The sequence below is a fragment of the Tyto alba genome, unplaced genomic scaffold (genome assembly GCF_018691265.1).
Source record: "Tyto alba isolate M040663 unplaced genomic scaffold, T.alba_DEE_v4.0 Super-Scaffold_6, whole genome shotgun sequence".
In the NCBI taxonomy this organism is placed as follows: domain Eukaryota; kingdom Metazoa; phylum Chordata; class Aves; order Strigiformes; family Tytonidae; genus Tyto; species Tyto alba.
The window spans coordinates 22,489,938-22,505,572 of record NW_024881327.1 but is presented as its reverse complement, the minus strand read 5'-3'; the positions used below and the strand labels follow the sequence as shown (position 1 = coordinate 22,505,572).

The 15,635-nt window shown below is 35.5% G+C and overlaps 1 long non-coding RNA gene across 1 annotated transcript in view; it reads left to right on the top strand.

The window, feature by feature from the left end:
* Window positions 1–15,635, top strand: part of LOC116963184 — a 163,542-nt gene that overhangs the window by 76,278 nt on the left and 71,629 nt on the right. The gene's annotated exons all lie outside the window — the stretch shown is intronic.

The window sequence follows — 15,635 nt, the reverse complement described above, 5'->3', positions numbered from 1 at the left end:
ATTCCTCTTTTAGGACAACAGTCCTGCTGTACCTCCTGTTGTTTTGTTAGGTTATTTGCCAAAGATCAGTCAAGAATTTTAGGAATAGGGAGATCTTTCTGTGGCCAAAATGTTTTCCATGTAATAGCTTTACTGACTGGTGTAAATCTCAAGAGGAATCCTCTATCGCAAAAGTGTTTGTAGTAGCACTAACACAAGATACTTGGGTTTTTGGTTTTTTTTTTGTTTTGTTTTTTTTTTTTTGTTTTTTTTTTTTTTTTTTGTTTTGTTTGTTTTTGTTTTTTGTTTTTTTTTTTTTTTTCCCACTCAAAGACTAAAAGACAGAAATAAAAACATCCTTGCTTGTTCTTCATTGGTTTGGTTTCCATTTGTGAATGTATATATATTTACATATGAGAACTCTTGTGGATAAAATGTATTTGAATGAGAGTAACTGTAAGGTTCAATTTTTTCTTTAAGCTGCTAGTACGGCATGTGGTCATGTTGAGATGAAGATATAAATTAACAGGTTGTTGTCACTGTAAACCAGGAAGCATTGTGTGAAGTTAACTGGAGTCATTAAATTTGGCAGTTACAGCCCTTTTAAATCTAGAAGCTTCAGTTTTTTTCAGATGATGGTGACAATTCTTCTGTGTTCTAGTTAGTTTTATTGCTTCATAGCCGATGTCTCTCTTCTGGGATTGGCTTTGATACTACTCCTGCAAGAGATACATATAGGAAATTGTCAGTCATAACTAGGGTAGACTAAAACTGAGGGCTGTGTCATGGGGACACTAGTTGCTGGTTTGAAGCTCTCCAGTGTTACTCAGTTCATATAAATGATTGGAGAGTTTCAGTCCAGATTATTATCCTTCCTGTTCTTCAGAAAATCATTGATTTACTTTGCTATTGTAGAAAATCTGTGAATGGACATCTGGTGGAAGACAAACTTAGCTGCTTTTGAGATTTTTTTTTTTTTTCCCCTCAGTGTTTGGTAGTTTCTCTCCAAGTACAAGAATAGCCATACCATTGTCTGCATTCTTCATCCAACTTCAGCCAAGGGTTATCATTCCCAAATAAATTACCTGTCTCTTCAAGAAGTCAGTTAAAAAACTTTAGCTAAAAGTGCTGCAGAGCTTTCCGTACAGTCCCTACATGTTCTTCAAGGTTTTAACATAAGCAAAGGATATTGTGCATATAGAAGTAATTCACCTCATCTACAAGTTCTCCAGAGCATGTCTCTGTACATTGATGAAAGGAAGTGTGTGGATTTATATATTTGAATGGGCTTCCTCTTCTTTAATTTGGACTCTGCAAAGAAGTTTGCATTCTTAGGTTCTTTTAGAAGAGCAACATGGGTCATATGCATATATCTGATACAGACTTCAAGGCAAAATATAGGTGGTCAGAGGTAGATTAAACAGCTCAGAGTGGATAAAGTCACCTTAGATTCAGTGTAACATCAATTTATAACCACCCAAGCGAATGTCCAATTAGCAGTCTCTTGGTTTTTATTCTAGGTAGATTTTTTCAAACCGTCTGGTTGGAACTGCTCCACTATATATAAATTATATATGTGTTCAAGCTACTACTCTTGTTTCTCACATGTCTTTATAGTCAATCTCCCTCATTCTGGTCCTAGGAGCATTGAATTAAATTGTACAAAGTGGAAGAACTCCATCAGGAGATGTGCAGAGCGACTGTAGAGGCTGACAGGAAAACATTCATGCATTTTAATAACAGAGCAGAGACTTGAGATTTTAGCAGAGAGAGTAGGAAGAATATTTCTGTACAGGATTACTCCTGTAGAAAGCTACCGGCGTTGGTCAAGTATTCTTATTTGTCCATGCAATACTACACCAGCAGTCAAAATGTCATGACCTAAGCTTAACTGAAACATGAGCAAATCACATGAATTCCAATAATAGCTTAAAAAAAAAAAATCTCCTGTTTACAGTAATTCTTTGAATTTTTCACAGAATGTTTTTTAGACATTATTTCTGTGACATTGACTTCAACACACTTGGAGGCCAGTACTCTGTCAATTGGAAATTGTAGAAACATGCTACTATGCAGCAGTTCCCTTTTCATGTAGTACTAAGCTTTATCCTATCTGTTTCATGGATGCTTGATAGTGTATGCATGGCATCCCTCGTAAATTAGAAGTAGTGCATTTAGTTTCATCTGTGCTATCTTGTGATTTCCCTGACAGCACCCTTGCTGATAGTTTCACTGACCTGTGTCTCATGTAGTGATTTCATAAAATTGTATGTTAGTTGCCACAGTATATGTTCCCTTCCCCAGCTGAGATTTCCTCTCTGCCTTTTCATTCACAGGGGTGTGTAACTGCTCAAATCAGATCTCATTTGAAGCCTGAGCTCCTTTTGAGCAAGCCTCTATCACTGTATGTTGTCATTTTGTCATCGTGTCAGAAATCAGTGGTGACTTTTTTTTTTTTTTTTTTTAATTGAACAAGAACAGGGTGAAATCTCAAGTTAGAATCAATTTACTTGAAACAGTTCTATCTACTTCAGATTAAATCTTGATCATTGTAGCTCTTACGCTGCTATTAATAGCTGAAAATAAAGTTTCATTTTTGTCAGTTGTGTTAACAAGACCTTAAATACTCTCTAGTTTTGGCAAGCTTTGATCAGTGTGTTCCCTACAAATAAGCTGGAGGCTCACTCCTGGGCAAAGTTCCCTGTTTTGCTTATTTCTGTTTCAGTGTACCCCTTTTGAAAGCAAATTTCCATTTGATAAACCAAGCTGCTTAGAGCTTATCCACTGCTTTCTTACGAAGTTGCCAATTTGCCTCTTATTTGAAAGTCCTTCTTTAAAGTTGGTTCTGCTTTTCTGGAATAAGATAGCAGATTTTCCACAGGAGCTTGTTTTTTAATCCCTTCCTCGTTTTCCAGCAAGCATATTTCAACAGCTTTAATTTGTCAGTAACCCACTTCTGACTCAGCTCTGCTTTATTTGCTTAAGTTTTCTTTTGCTCTAGCATGAAGATGTAGAATCTCTCTCCCTTTAATTGCTACAGTGTAGATAATTTCCAATCTGCCAACTCTTTTTGCTTTTCACTATCAAAGGATTTTCTGAAAGGGGTTTGATTTAAATATAGCTTTTAGTTGTAATTTAATTGTGACTTTTCATACAATGATTATTAAAAAAGTTCATCATCTTCTATTACATTCTACCTCCTGCCATGTAAGGGCTCTCTTGAGGGTGTTTTCACCACTGTATCTCCATGGAGGCAGCAGGTGGGAGTGAGTTTATTACACTCATATGCTGTGAGTCAGCTCAATCTGAGAACCAGAAATTTATTTTTACACGACACTAGGCCTGAACTAATAAGCAGGATATATTATTTCAGACACAACATCTTGTTAATATCACTAAGTAGCTTCTGGACTGTGTCATCTCAGTGCCCAGATGAAAAGAACCTCCATCCAAGTGGAGTGAGTGCAACTGCTTGCACCTGTCCTTGGAAACGCACACTAATTCTTTCAGTGATAGTGCTGGTAGACCACCAACTCTTCCTTTCCAGCTTTTCCCAGAACAATCTGAAGCAATTTCTACCTTATTCTGTTAGAGTCCAAATCTTTGAAATTAAGCCAGTTCTGCCTGGCTTGACAAACAAAATTTGTTCAGACCAGGGTAATTTCAAAATTGGAATTTCATCAAACTTTATATCAAAACTCAAACACAAGACTTTGGATTCCTCTTCAGAGTATGAAAAATACTGTGAATGTAGCACACCCCACTCTCACACCTGTCTCCTTTGAATCTCCTTGCTTGGCTTCTTTAAGGAAGCAAGGCCAAACTGAATATGATCCTGGGTGTTCTTGTTTTTAAATTCTAGAAATATATTTAGCCAGTCCATAACAGTCACTTACACTTGATTAGAGTATTGGGGAATTCTCCAATTTTGAATTGAAAGCTATAGTTTGTGGTCTCTCTTCTTCAAGAATCAAAATAATGTTGTACATTTTAGCAGCACAACCACCATTTTACGTTATTCAATGCATTTTTTTGGAAATCTGGCCCTTACTGCCTTTAGCTGGACTCCTGACTCAGTGGAAATATTCCCATTAATTTTAATTAGAATCAATCTCAATATATTACTGAATTAACAAGTAACAATTTGAGAGAATGGGGCAAAAGTTTATACCACATTCTTGTAAGTAAGAACATTTTACATATTAACATGTGATAATGTAAGTGTGAAGTTTTCAGTCAGTAGCAATAGAGTTACTCAGTTTGAAAGAGGTGAATATCAGAGATGAATATTGTATCTGAGATATGAATATAAGAGCACTATTTGGATCAGCCTTAAGATTTGCAGTTTGTTAAGAAACTTGGGACAAATGTTTTGAATGTGTCAACTAGGTTGTCAAAGCATTACTCCAATCTATTTTCCATAACATTTGGAAGGAGAGACAATGAAGATTTTATAACCTTGATATAGGAGGAGCTTAGCTCAAGTTCCTGTCAACCCTGCCCAATAAGCATGACTGCAGGTTCATGGTACTAGGCTGGAAGAAATCTACTGGGCGATGTTTAACTGCTAAAAACGTCTCCTGACAGTTCTGTACACTGATTATGACAGTTACAGTTATCAATAAACATGGGATGCCATTATAGCACGCCTATGATATATATATATGTATATATATAAAAATACACTTTACTTTTTAAAACCACATTACGAATCCAGATGTTGAGGAATCAATGTTTTTGTTGCATTCTGAGCTCTAAAATTAGCCTTCCCTGTATACAGAACTTTGTAGTGGAGGTTATTCTGGGGTTTGCTCAACACTCACTAGTCTCGTTGAGAGAGGGTGGAGGCTGTCTTGCAGTGAAGGAGAGCATTCCCACAGGAGTGTGTGTTGACTCCACACCTATGACACGTGTTTTAATTTTCTTTCACTCTCATGAATGGGCAAGATTTAGCTACCTGATAGAAGGAAGAGTGGATTTTTAACTGTGTTAGGGACAGGAGGTCTTTCATAATACCTTCTTAATTCCTTTCAGCTGATTTTTTTGACTGTCCAGTTATCTTCATATAAGTCAGAAATATATTTGCAGTTGATTGCAGGCTAAATTAATCTACATCTATAAATTGCTTTGAGATCTTCTGATAGGAAGCATCCTAGAGCTACAATGTACTTTTCTTGATAATTTATTTTTTATGGTTAATTTTCAGAAGCAAGATAAAACATTGCTTTTACAATGTTTTTCTCTACAGCGCTAACAAGGGTAGCTAAGGAGAAAGACCTCCATATTTAATCACTGTTTCAGGATTGCTCTGTTTTTAAAAGGATCTTAAGAGCTGAAATTCATCAGTCTTTACAAGTGTAAAGAGCAATTCAGGTTCTGTGAGTGACATTTCTCTAAGGCAGGCTTTTCAGTGTGAGTCTGCAGATTTCACAAAGTCTTTTGTTGTTCTAGTGTCAGGGTCTTGTAGCCTTCCTAACTGACATGTAAAGAAATTCTGGCACATACAAAATCAACATAATAGTTGTCTTTGATGCCTTTAGGCAGTAGTAGTAGTGGGGTATAATTTTACATAGCTGACAATCGTTCCATTGTGAAGTCCAAGAGGAAAGCCTTTCTTCAATGCTTCTTCCTTCTTCTTACCATTATTGTTTTAATCTTGTATTATTGTAGATCAACCTTCTTTTTAACTCCATATAATTATTCTGTCACCTATTGATATTGAAAAGCAATCCGTATTAGTACTGAATGATAGCTTCTACTTTGTCCTGTATGCTCAGGGAGAGCAAATAGTTTTGGACTGTCACTGTATGTTCATGATTGCATCTATTTATCTGAACCATAACCAATCAGGAAAAAAAAAAGCCTTCTTAGTTGCTGCCAGTGCTAATCCATTCATTAGCTGGCAAAGCTGATGAATAAGAGATCTTTCTAGAAGATGAGCATGCTGCCTTCTCAGTGTGGACAGGGTGACCTGGTTATAACCTGTGTGATTTGAGTGACGGTTCAGCTTGCTGCTGCAGTTCTAGAGTTGGATCAATGCTAATAAATGGTAGAATGAGGAAGGGTCATAGATGCAATAATGATCTCATGAGGGCTTTCAGGGTGTAAAGAAAAACACAGTTTTACTTTCATCACTTCTAAACTCTGATAGCTGAGCCACTTTTTCTTTAAACTGAGAATAAACAGTCTCTGAAGTTCACTATCTACCTTGTCAGATTTACAGTCTTAGTCTTGGTCGCCTAAAGACCAACTCTTAAGAAAAACAACTAGTCCAGCAATAATCCTCCAAAGTGTTAGCTTTGTAATATTTCAATAGGACACCTCTTACATACAATTAATACCCTAAAGTCAAGGCTGTGTTTTACAAGATAAGAGCACTTGTGACAAGTACATGTGTGACTTGCTATCTAGAATGCTCAGGGGATGATACATTTGTGCCCTGAAATGTAGGTAGGTTTATAACAAATTGTTATTGCCAGATTCATCAATCCTTACATGTACACTGATTTGAATACGATTCTTTATACTGCACATGCAACAGAGAAAAATAAGGGCTGCAGTTACAGATCTATGCCATGATTAACATACTAAATCTAGTTACGTAACATTTTAGGAGTTCTCTGCTATTCAAATTTCATAATAGGTCTTTCAAGGCTGTTATTTCTCCTTGTTGCCAAAATATTTCTATTAATGTGGTTAGAATTAGCGGCTGAGATAATACTTTTAGCAGAAGGAGTATGGTGGTACCATAGTTGGTCTTAATTGTCTACATTAGGTAATTTCCAGAGTGAAACAAGAAAAACATCAATTGATACAGACTCTAGTAAAAAAAGATACATGCCATTTTGGTAACTGTTCCAATTTGTAGAGATTTATAAGGATACATTTATTTTGTGACATTCACATCTATTTCATGTTTGCAGTTTAAAAATAAATAGAATCCAATACAGTATCCTATTTTAAGCACCGTAATGGATTTAGATAAAAAGGTGAAAATAGTTTCTAGCATAATTACATTGAGTGCCATGATATACTGGAAATACTATGTAGAATTTGAAGCACACAGAAAGAAATGTGCCAAAAGCACAATAATTATGCAATAAATTTCTTGAAATCATCTACGTTATTGGTGCTGAGAAAAAAGAAATATAACCCCTCTGGCACTGTGAAACCCAGAAATAATGACTAGTTAAGTTTTCTTTAAAGCCACTTGCACAAGAATTGGGGATTAAGGCTCTGGTTTATTGTAGTATCAGTATCACCAATCCTTTTTTTTCCACCTTTTTTCTTCATTAGGGATAGGAGAGTAGCAACTTCTTTGTGTGAATGACAATACAGAGGACACTGTCTTTTCTATATAAATGTAAAACACATGAGATTATATTTATAATGGTAGTAGGATATGGCATTTCATATATAAAGGAACATACTGAAGAAATCTCTAATTGAGACAAAGGTGCAATGAAAAACAGTTTGTGTTAGGGACCAGTTATAACAACTACTGACATGAGACTGAACTTAGATTGCCTTGGCAAGCTTTATACTTGCATGTTTTAGCTTCTGATAGCTGTGTTTTGTACTTGTCTCTGTAATCAAAAAACAAGCTATGGGAACCCTCTGAAATTCTGGTGTGTGGAATCAAATTGCACATCAATGTGAGAGAACAACTGGATCCAACAGATTCATGGACTAGCAGTAGTTGTTCTCTTTGGGTCAGGGGCTCTCAAGTAAGAATAATAGGCCCACACTTTCCCTAGGATTTCACAAGTATATGCTGAGAGCGAGGAAAACTTGCAAGGAAACTTGCCATTATATTCCAGGTCTCATGAAAATTGGGCTGTGCTAATTATTTAATCTTTGTCCATTTATTTAAAACTGATCCTGTCTGCCTCTGTCCTCTCCACACTGTCATGCAGACTCGCCTTCTGCTTCTCTCATCTCTACTTCTGTCTGCATTTCTCCCTCTACTCCCTATAGGTACTGCCAGCAAGAACACCGACGATCCAAATCTAAGGCCTAGCAAGTCCTTACTGTGGACAGTGGACCTATACTTTTCAGGCATACTAAGTACAAAGTCTTATTCAGTCTTTCAAGTTCCAGCATGAGCATGTCTGGTAGTGTGGGAAATCTCAAAAAAACAGAGAACATAGATTTGTTGAGATAATAATTTGATGGGCATCCAGTTACCAGCAAACTATTTTCCTTTTATTTCTAAAATACAGCCCTGATATAACAAAGGCTTTCTGCACTGCATCTTTTCTCTGCTTTCTCTAACAAGTAATTCATTACAGGTTTAAAAGTAATTAAAATAGCATTATTAATTAGAATACCAAGCCGTAAACTGAAACTTTAAATCTCTTTTAGTGTGTTAAGATTGTCTCTTCCACTGAGCTAGAAAACATTTAGAAACACTGGTTAAAACAATAGAAACCGTGTAAAAGTTAGTTATAAAAAGAATTAGCAGTTTAATGTAATTGGTTTCACCTTTGCATTTAGAAAGGCAATAGAGTAAAATTGTCACCTGTCATTACTGAAATCTAATTTTCCTTACTAGTTAGATAATTTTCAGCTCATACTACCTGTCAGAAAGGATAAAAATGGAAGAAGGTAAGCAGCGTTTTAAAACTCAAATTTTATTTGAATGTCTATTTGAACAACATTGTGAATATTTGAATGCCTTCAGGATATATAATGGACTTTATGAGACATTGCAGCATTTAGTATTAGTATTGGATTTATAGGCCATAGAAGAAAGAAAACAGTGGTTCATTGTTAAGAATGAAAAATACTATTGTGTCACATTTCCCACATTTTTTGTGTACCCTTTCCTCCACTATCTCCTACCTTAAAAAAATTCAATAGCAGGCCTTGTTAGCAAAAACTATGATAAACCAGATTCAAAAATTTCATGCGCTAATGTCATAATCTTAAAAATCAGCTAACCTCCATTTCTTGAATTTTCAAACCTGCAACACAATTTGGTCGTCATCCAGATTTGAGCCTTCCATGTCTACAGACATATGACCTGCAAACCTTAAATTAGAATATCCTCTACCAGAAGAAAAGAAGAGTACAGTTTTAGGAACCTGAACTTTGCCACCCATCTCCTGCCCAAATCTGGATTTAATTGCAATTGAATGAAGTTTTGATGGTAAATACTGACAGATGTTTATTACTAAACAACAGGCAGTGAAGTGTTAGACAGCATCACTTTTTGGTCCCAAAGTGAGAAATAGTTGCCAAGACTGAATTAGTGAAGTTATCATGCTTGAGGAAAGCAAGAGGAAGTTCTTTGGAATTTTTTGTCTGCAACTGTTTGCATCTCACACAAATAGAGTATTGGATATGCTTCAACTTTTGCAAGTACCGTCATAATTCATTAGCCATAATGGAGTCAGTCACAAAGCAATATAACCCAAACATGCTTCTCATGAGGTTGTGAAATTCTGAAGGAGAAAATATATTGTGCTATTTAGAACATTCTGCCTTCCTGAAACTTCAGACCTGTTAATTTCAAAAGCAATGAAAACGATGTCTCTGCTTTTCTCCCATCTGTTCCACCCAATAGATTTTTGAGTGCTGAATGCCATGAAGCCTGAGTAATTACCTGAAAGTTCTCAGCAACCAATTAGTTGCTACTATTTGTATTTTTAGTGGTGTTTTAGAGAGTCCTGCTTTCTGATGAGTGTGGAGCCATGCTCTCTGAGATATATGGGGATATACTGGTATGTGCTAGGTAATGTTTAATAATGAATTAATATGATTGTTTCACACAGTAGACTTGCATACATTACCAGAAATAACATAATATGATTTGTAGATTTTTATGTTCATTCTAATGCAGATTTTCTGTTTTCATTAATGCTTTTCTCACTTATTGGTGAAAGGGGGATAGCAAGGAAAGAATGAGTATCTTGGGTAAGAAGATTGAATTTTGTTTTGATACCCATTTAGAATATATAGTTTACAGTGTTAAGAGCCCAGGCATTTGTTTGTGCCATGGGAGAGGTCTTAAATGATGCAAGATTATTAACTGCTGTTGAATTTGATGTGCTTTTGTGGTAAACTTTTGAAAAGTGTCTGAAGTGCAGATCCTTTTAAATTAGAACATTAACCGTGTGAAGCCTAGAGGAGATTGAGCAGAGACAGGGTACACTTGTCAGCCCATCCTGTTCCCATTTTGTACCAAATGTGGTTCATGGTTGTGCAGTACATAGTTCAAACGTACTCTTATCCTAGGGATTCACTTTAATGACAGTTTAAATAGGATGAGTTTGAATGTTTTGCTAAGATCTTAATTATCACCTGGCTTAGCATTTAACTAACAAGTTTTTTCTACCACACCTCCTGTTTCTTCTGTCTCAACTCATCTTTATAGTCTAGCTGATGTTAATAAGCTACAATGTTAACATGAGGGAAGAATAGCTAATGTGGATGACTGGTTTGCCAGAGAAGCTATACTGTTCTTTGTGAGGCCCTATAAATTCTGTGACTTCTGATGTCCTGATCCAGGTTTTAAAATGAATGTATGCATCTAAAAATCACATGTTACGCTGGAGTTCCTCCTAATCTGACATATAGGCTCCCTGTACTGCTCTTGCTGCAGTGCTCTGTCAGTGTAAATCTCTGGTGCTCGTATCCTTTATTTGCTAGATTTCTTGATGTATCAAGAAGAAGCAACAATTTTTAAAGAGTGGAGGTTTAAAGGATTTACATGCTTTGTCTTATACATGCTCTTATTTATATTTTTGGCCAAAGCTTTTATTGTTCTTTTTTAGTGTTTAAAATAATAAAATGTCTGTTACTTTCATGGAAATTAAAGTTTCATTGCAATAGTTACTCAGACTGGAGGCATGCCAACCCTTTATGCCTGAATACTTGCTTTTGAAATATAAGTATTCTTCCATTGTTTTTCCCTCTCCAAATAAATTATACTGCCTATAGTGTTGTTTGTTAACCAGTTTTAAAATGTACTGGCACCGTGGCTTGTGAAAACCTGGCTGCAGATGCTTGTACTGATACACTGGCAACAAAAAGCTGAAAGCTGGCCTCTTTTCAGGAAAATATAGTCACTTTTTCTGATCACTTGCTCCTATGTCTGTCTTTCTACATGTAAACAAAGGGACAGATTCTAGTCTCAGCAACACCATTATAAATATGAGAATGTCAGTGGGTGTCAAAGGAATTATTTTGAACTCAGAAGTGTAAATCAGTGCACATGCTGGTCATACAGTTAGTTTTAACATAAGGGAAATAGTCGGAAAAAATGCTTTTTGTGAAATAATCCTGCAGTGGTTTTAACATAAATGGATGCTTTATCAGATATTTCATGGTTGGAACTGGGATTGAATACCTGATGTGGATTTTAAATTTTGGTGACAATTCCAGTGTTGATTTAGGGGGAAAAAAGATTTATCAGAAAACTATGTACCCATTTGTACATTCATTCCCACTTTTATCTTTGGATTAACATATAATACCCAGTTGGCTGACATATGATAACATGGTGCAAAGTAATTTTAAAAAGTGGCTGTATATTTCTTCAGTATGTGTTTATTACATTTTCAGTGAATGGCAAAAATACAACTTTTAAGGAATACTCAGAACAGACTGAGTTCATTAAATGGGGCACTGGCAGTGAAATGAACTGCTCTTTGCTTCATATGGATTTAATCCATGCTTACGGGAGAGTTCTTATTTTATATTTACATTCCAAAACACAGCAACAAAAATGTCTGTTTCATATTCTTTATTCATTCTGCCTGCAGGATTTGCATATGATATCAAAACCCAGATCATACAATATATGTAATAAATTGCAGTGCAAAACAGTTATGAGAATGCAACCCTCAGAGCAGTTTTTGGGGCATATAATTTGTTTTAGAGCCCTATCTAAGTGTCTAAATAAATACTTGAATTTTCAGAGCTTCTGAGCAGATCTAATTTGCTTTGAAATCATGGGAAACTGCAGAATGGTCTTGGCATGCAGAAACTGATCAAGCTGAGGACAAGGCTAACTTAATTTCCTGACTTAATTCAATTCTTCAGCCACAGGAATACACTTCTGTTTGTACTATCACACAATCGGAACCAAACATATTAGATGGAAGTGTTGTACTTGCATAAATTAAAAATGAAAGGTGTTTCACAATTCTATTATTTGTGACATTGCCTGCTGTATGTTTTTATACTTTGCTGTAATTTGCTTGCTTATACGGCTGGTCTGTGACAGCCTTCCTCATACAAATACCACTTTTTTTCTGCAAGAAGTCCCATTGATTTGTAAGGAGAGGGTGAACAGTGTGGGCTTGTCCGTTTTAAAATAAGCAGTGTCATAGAATAATGATGTTAGAGGAGATAGAGGTGAGAGATTTACAGCTAATTCATCAATCTACTAAAAGTGCTATAAAATACTTCCAGTACTTTATGGAGAGTAGCTGTACATACCTTTTTTTATGAAAAGAATTCCAGCATTTTCTGTGGAAGATATCTTACTTACTGATCATCTTATAGGCAGAAATAGATTGCAGTCTGCTGAAATAAGGAAATGAGCAAGAGGCATCAAAGTACTTTTTTACATGGAGACTTAGAGAGAGGGCAAAAGGGCATTTATGATAATCAAGTACTGTTGTGTACTCTGTGTTCATGAGTGGAATAGTGATCCAGAAGTGGCATTAGCAAATGTTACTGTCCAAGAGCATCTTCACAAATTGAGATGAAAAAGCAGTGCCATTTTGTTATCTTTGTAGGTTTTATCTATGGCACTTGGTAATTTAGGGCTAGATGAATTTTGCATTTTTAATCAAAGATTCAATCTCATGTCTACTATAGAGCAGAAATTTTAATTGATACAAGTAGCAAAGGTAAATAAGCTTTTTCTCCATGTAGATTAGAAAATAGCTGGATTAAAGGAATTGTATTAAGACGGTGAAGTCCACATCTGAAAAGTTAGGAAATTCCAAAGTAAAGACTGCAGGTGCACATATGTGCATAACCTCTTCCTTAGATCACTCTTTCCAATTACCAGCCAGAATGCACATTGTGCATAAACATATAGTGCTAGATCCAGCTCTCCTAAATTCTCAACCTACATTGAGGTTTAGGCACTTGAATATTGCTAAAGCCTACAGAGCAATCAATTTGTCTCCACTACTTAATCCAAAGTGTGTCAGGTTTGGACTGAAAATTCTTAGTTGCTTAAGCAACTAAAATGCTCAGAAACACCCGTTGGGGAAGAAATGTGTCTATTCTGTGCTAAAATTTTGTTGCCATCTAGGTTTACAGGAAGAGTTGCAAAAATTCAGGTAATGGAGTGGCTTTTTAAGATGGAAGTTAAGCCTAGAAAAAGGGTTCTAGGTGTCTGCAGCTTGAGGAAGTTGGGACCTACATGTGTCACTGAAATATGGTAATTCTAGAAGGTAACTTTGCAATGAAAGAAGTGGAAGAAACATTGTGGTACAATATGATATAAAAAGGCTGGGAAATCAGCATTTTTTTGGGACAACCAGATGGTTGATTTATGACTTGGACTATAACTTAAACAGTACCCAAAAGACTGTCTATCGTGCGTATCTAATTTGAAATTGGAGTTTAAATATCTATGCTGATTACATAGCTGTATACATTTCAAGTAAAGTATTTTTTCTGAGTTTAAAGCGTAAGTAAACCAGCATGAATCTGTGTGACTGAAAGTAGTCGCATCTTTGCTTATTACATGATTTTTATAACAGTTCATGTGATTGAGACTAAAATATACTGCTAAATAATATCCAGCAAGGAGTTTCAAGCAGATATACATTAAAAAAAAAAAAAGCTGTCTTGTGCATCACATGTATCAAAATAAACTTCTCCATAATGTCTCAAACTGGACATCAGAAGTTTGAGTTCTACTTACTGAAATCTTGATTATTCTTTTTCTTCCTTTTAATTTAACTTTATTAATAATCCTAAAATAAGCATTGCTAAGCTTGGAATTTATCGCTGGTTGCTTCACATATATTTGTTCTTACCAGTGAACAATTTTTATTATCTTGTCTGTTGTTTTCATACCCTTCCAAATTCATGCCTTGCTGGTATGATTTTCTGTTAATTTTCTGCCCTGCTTCTCATATCCTGGAAAAGTATGTTGCACTACTTTTCTCCTTAGCTAACCTAACCTTCCATTTCACGTCTCTGATAGATTTTAATTGCTTTTGGTGATATTTGAGTTCATTCTACAAAGCTCCTTACAAGGGATATTAATTGCAATAAAAAATCCCAGTGTACCAGTTTGACATAATAATCTATAATACTTGAATGGGTTTATAAAGAATACTGAAAATATGAATGCTGGCATGACCTACATGTGAGACAAAAGCTATTCCCTTAGGGAATGGAGATAATTTGCTTTTGTCTCATACATTATGCATCTCCTCTTTTACACCCCACTTCCATGAAAAATACTTTTTGTTGTATATCAAAGAGTTCTTGAAGTTGTGAGTGGAGCATTAGGCTCAATTTGTTGGGATGTTAACATTCTGCTAGGATTTCTGCAGTCTCGGTTCTTTGTTTCCTATTACCTATTCAAAATTTCTTTTTTTTTGGTCTTTGATGCTTTTTGCCAAGTAGAGTTTTCTATTTCCTCCTTTAATGCTTCGAAGAATGAATGCTGCTGATTCTTTTTTTTTGGGGGGAAAGATGCACAGAAATGTGAAACTTTATAAACAAAAAATATATTGTAAATATTTAATTGGTGCAGTCAAGCCAGTGATTAATAATTAGCCACATAATGTTAAAAGTACAAACAGTATTTAGTTCTCACTGACCTTTCCAAAACTGAATGGATTCTTTGACAGGAAGAGAACAGGATTGGCCTCTTATAAAAGTACTGCATTGCCTCTTCAGACACTCTGCAGAATTTACGAGCAAGACTTGTAGTTAAGGGAGTAGTTCAAGGTAGAATAGATATTCAACCCTATAAGAAAGAAATCATCTCTGCCACATCACATAAAGAAATCATCCCTTTTCAGCTACTTTATACTGAGGATAAAAAGATATAGATTAGCACTGCGCTAATTTGTTAGTGTCCTCTCTAATTTGTTGCATATTGCTTTCCTTTTTCAGGTTGTAAAAGAAAAGAATTCGGGGAAGAGTCTTTGAAGGTCATAAATCTCTAATTCTACATCCCCTGGTCTTCTGAATAGACTTGTATTATAAGAGTTAAATAATAGAGAGCTAGACAGTTTTCTGGATAGGAACATGCCACTGACCTCTAATGGAAGCATAATATAGTAGGTTTTTTGTTTGTCTTTCTGAAGGTACCTATCTAATTAATAGAGACTGTTGTTAAGGTGGTTCCAAGTTAAATTTATAATTTAAAACCTCACCTATATCTCATCACCTAGGATACTGGTATGAAAAATAATGAGTGAAAAATAAAATATTACATAACAATGTAGTAAGCTCTGCATGCAAATGATGTTCAGGTGAGCCAACACCACCTGATTGTCTATCCAGTTTACTAATTGTTGTGTTACCTATTTCAGGAGCAGTAATCTTTTCTTTAGACAATTGTGTTTATGGTGTATTTGTTCTTAGGTTATTTATCATTCATCATTTTGCAGACAGGATACCAGTATAACTGGTGTACATAACTGCAGACTGAAAGACATTGAGGA